Source organism: Piliocolobus tephrosceles, chromosome 12, assembly GCF_002776525.5.
Source record: "Piliocolobus tephrosceles isolate RC106 chromosome 12, ASM277652v3, whole genome shotgun sequence".
Lineage (NCBI taxonomy): Eukaryota > Metazoa > Chordata > Mammalia > Primates > Cercopithecidae > Piliocolobus > Piliocolobus tephrosceles.
This window is the reverse complement of record NC_045445.1, coordinates 51,488,373-51,492,515: the sequence shown is the minus strand read 5'-3', so window position 1 is coordinate 51,492,515 and position 4,143 is coordinate 51,488,373. Positions and strand designations below refer to the sequence as shown.

The following is a 4,143-nucleotide window of genomic DNA, read 5'->3' as shown; positions in this document are numbered from 1 at the left end:
ATAACTGAGAGTGTGCTAAATCTCATCTAATAAAAGGAGGAGGGGGTTGGGGAACTCAGACCACAGTCATGTAAACCTAAGGGTTGGGCCTGAACGACGATTACTTTGCACACGTATCTTCTAGATGCTGAATGGTTGTTTCGGTGGTATTGACGTTGACCTTGCAGATTCAGCCACAGGTTTCTGACAAGCTTGAGGAAGCAATGGTAATTTTAGCTTTTTCGGTTTTGTCTTCAGATAATGAAAAGCTTTTGTAAAACAGCTGAGTGTCAGTATGAGTTATATGGCTTCAATCTCCTTTAAAAATAAAATTCTTAAGGGTCCAAAACAAAGAAGATGGGACAAATTTAGGAGATATACCTAATGTAAATGGCGAGTTAATGGGTGCAGCACACCAACATGGCACATGTATACATATGTAACAAACCTGCACGTTGTGCACGTGTACCCTAGAACTTAAAGTATAATAAAACAAAGGGGGGAGGAAAGAAAAAAAAAGAAAACCAAACCAAAAACAAAACAAGAAAAAAGAAAAAGAAAAAGCTGACGTTGCCACAAATCATTCAAAATCTCCTGACATGCTGAAACCAAATGGCCGTAAGTTCAAAACAAATCAGTGACTTGTTTTTAATTTTTTTGTGATTTCCTTTTGCTTTTTCTGCCCCTTTGCCGTCTGATTGGTGATGTTATTCAAACAGGATCGGATCTCTGCTAAGTGCAGGAGCGACCCGGCTCTTCTTTCATCTCCTCTTCTTCGCCTGGTGGGGGGCTGTGGGGGGGGCAGTGATTTTCAGTGCGTCTCTTTTTGAGGGGCAGTATGTCGCTGGGGACTTTCCTGGACTTAGTAAAGTCCTGGCGTTTCTTGTGCTGGGATGCGTACCCGCTGTCCCCCAGAGCATCCTTGGGCTCCTTCTGGCTGTGTTTCCTGTCTTCCTCTTCCCTGTCGCTGTGGCTCTCGTGGCTCCGGAAGCTCCCCTCGCTGCCCTCATTGCCCTCTTGCCTCTCCGTGCTGGCAAACTTGCAGTGGTCGTCGGCCAAGGAGGAGGAAGGGATGGAGTCGCTGGTGGGCGAGGTGCTCCGGGCGTTGGAGGATTTGGCATTGCTGTAGTTTTGATTCTCCTTGGGGTCTCCCCTAACCACCGAGGAGCCACACCATGGCTCGCTCTCAGTCCGCATCCAGCAGCTGGTGATGCCATTCCTTATGGCAGCCGTCATCTCAATGGGACTGATTGGCAGCTGCCGCCCACCGGGAAACAGTCCTCTCAGCTCAGGACCCGCGCTCTGTTTTGTATCGCTCCTGGAGGAAAACCTGCTTGTATCTCAGGGGGAGTATCATGGCCCTGGTAGCATCAATGTCAGGATCTTGGAGAAGAGCTCCATTTCTCTTGAAGAAGGTACTGCCCGGGCAGACGGGTGGACCTGATGTGCTTTGATATGCCTGAGGGCAGGTGGGAGGTGTATTGAACACGTGTGGGTATGGGTGTGGGTGATAAGGTGTCTTTTTCAAAGCCTGAGTTAGATTTTGTCTATACTCTGGGTCTATGCACCACAACGACCCTTTCCCAATACTCTGACTCCTCTCTTTGTCCACTTTCTTAAAATACTTATTCAATGACAAATTGTGTCTCACTGAGTATTTCCACCCAGCAGGTGCATTTGCAAAATACGGAAAATGTTCCAAGATCCAGTTGTAAATATCTTTCACTGGCAGGCGCTTGATTGAAGAGTCCTGGGCGACCATAAATATGAGGCAGCTAAAGGAGTAAGTGGGGGTTGCAGTTGGGGTTCTGCCTGGCATCCTAGGGCATATCAGAGTGGGTGGGGACGGGGACTGTCATCGTCCAGGTCCTGGACCGGGGTGACACTCTTGAGGATTGACTCCCCAAAGCTCTTCAGCAAGTTCTTGCTCTCATGCAGCCAGCTCAGGTTGGTCAACTCTTCATCTTCCATGGTCCCTACTTTCAATAGGATGTCAGGCAGAGAAAAGTCGAGGTCATCGTCTTTCTAAAGGGCCTTGGAGAAACCGCTGCCCCAGTAACACTGACTCAGTCCACCGGAGACATTAACTCCTGAGCTTTCTGGCATCTTACTGGGAGGCACGATGGGACCCCTTTACATGAAGGCTCCCGAGTCAGAATGGGTCCAAGAAACCGAGGTCAGCATTGCTTCCGTCACAGAAAGGACAGAGGGGCCTCCATAATCACGAGAATGCTGGTCTTCTAGGGGCTTCGATCACCTGCCCCCGCGCTGCTTCTCATGGCCGCATTGCGGGGATGCGGCGACGCTGGACTCGCGTGTGGCCCAGTCGCCGGGTCGCGCAGTCTCCCAGCGGAGCTGCTGCCGGAACCCCGGCTCCTGTGCCCGGAGCCCGCCCGGGCCAGAGTTAGCTTTTTTAATTTACTAAAGGTTAGGCCGGGCGCGGTGGCTCAAGCCTGTAATCCCAGCACTTTGGGAGGCCGAGACCCTCCTGGCTAACACGGTGAAACCCCGTCTCTACTAAAAAAAATACAAAAAATTAGCCGGGCGAGGTGGTGGGCGCCTGTGGTCCCAGCCACTCGGGAGGCTGAGGCAGGAGAATGGCGTGAACCCAGGAGGCAGAAGTTGCGGTGAGCTGAGATCCGGCCACTGCACTCTAGCCTGGGCGACAGAGCAAGACTCCGTCTCAAAAAAAAAAAAAAAAAAAAAAAAAATTTACTAAAGGTTTAGGATTAATAGTTCGTGAAACTGTTTTATACATTTTAGGGTGACTCCAAAATTCTTCATCAATATTAGATACATGCTGCTTATGAAAATGCAAAATAGATGCAGTTTTTCTACAAGATCATTATAAGCTTATGCATTTGCCTGGCACACACTTTTGTAATTTCCACTGAGAGTGGAAATCATCAAATCTTACTCATCTTTGCATCTCTCACTAAGCATTATAGCCTGACACAGAGAGGTGCCCATTAAATGTCTGTTTACAAAACAACAGACATCAAAGGAAAGCTTTAGATCCGGAATAACTAAAAATATTCTGACATTATTTGGTATATGTTAAATAGTTCATAATAAAATTTATTATAATTTAAATAGTGCATAATAACATTTTAAAAATCCATGCAACAAAAATGTCTCATATGATGAATTCTTAGAAATGATGCTGCAAGTTCAGAGGTCTGTAAATTATGTAAAATGTAAGTGGTGAATATTTTTCAAACAAATGTATATTGTGAAATTCAAATATTATAAACCGTTTAATTTACAAAACAAAATATAAAGAAGAAAGCCATCATGATTACTTCCTTAACTCAGCAATGGCAGCAATATTCTTAATCTTCATTACTACACACAAACACACTCATGTAGTAATGTTTGTTGCTCATCCTATGTACCAGTGGAATACAGGATAAGGGATGTGGCCTACCTAAGGTGCTGTAAAGAGAAATGAGTCTGTTTCTTACTCTAGTGCTCTCTCCAACAGATTAATACCTATTTATTCTTCTGAACACCTTTCATAATTAGCCTCCAGAGAAATCAGTAGACATTACTTTTGTTGACATTCCTAGTCTTCTTAAAACAATTAAAGAAGGGGGCAGGGAAATGAGCACATCAATGAGATCACTCTGTTATTATCTAACTCTTCTTCCCCAGAAGCTATTGTCTTTGAATTTGCACAACAACAAAGTTTGCTGGCTGGATGACCTGTCTAACATTATAAAGAAGGCCCCCAAAGTCAAGATCCTGAACCACTCTAAAAATGAGATGAGAAGAAAGGGCCAGATCAAATTTGGGTTGAGGGTAAATGGTAGTACACATCAGGATGATAACAAGAAATAGGATCCCCAGTAGACACAGGCCAGCTCCTGGAAATGCCCTCACTGGCCAGACCACCCACTCCTGCTCTTCTTTTTCTCCTAGGAGCAGCTTGCACAAGTACTTCAAGGATAGTGGAAATACAAAAATGCTCAAGTTTGTGATGGGGAACACTTGGCAAGGTAAGGGGGTGTGATGGGAACAATCACAGGGGCCAAGGGCCAGGGTGTGGCAGCACCTCCCACCCCAAATCCTTGCTTCTCTTCTCTACAGACCTGTGAGGGCAGCTGCTGAAGCACACAAAACGTGACATTGTGGACTCCCTCAGTGTGTTGTCCGAAACTCAAC

The 4,143-nt window shown here is 46.0% G+C and overlaps 1 pseudogene; it reads right to left on the bottom strand.

The window, feature by feature from the left end:
* Positions 1 to 613: 613 nt before the first annotated feature.
* On the bottom strand, positions 614 to 4,108 carry LOC111535967 (annotated as a pseudogene).
* Positions 4,109 to 4,143: the final 35 nt, after the last annotated feature.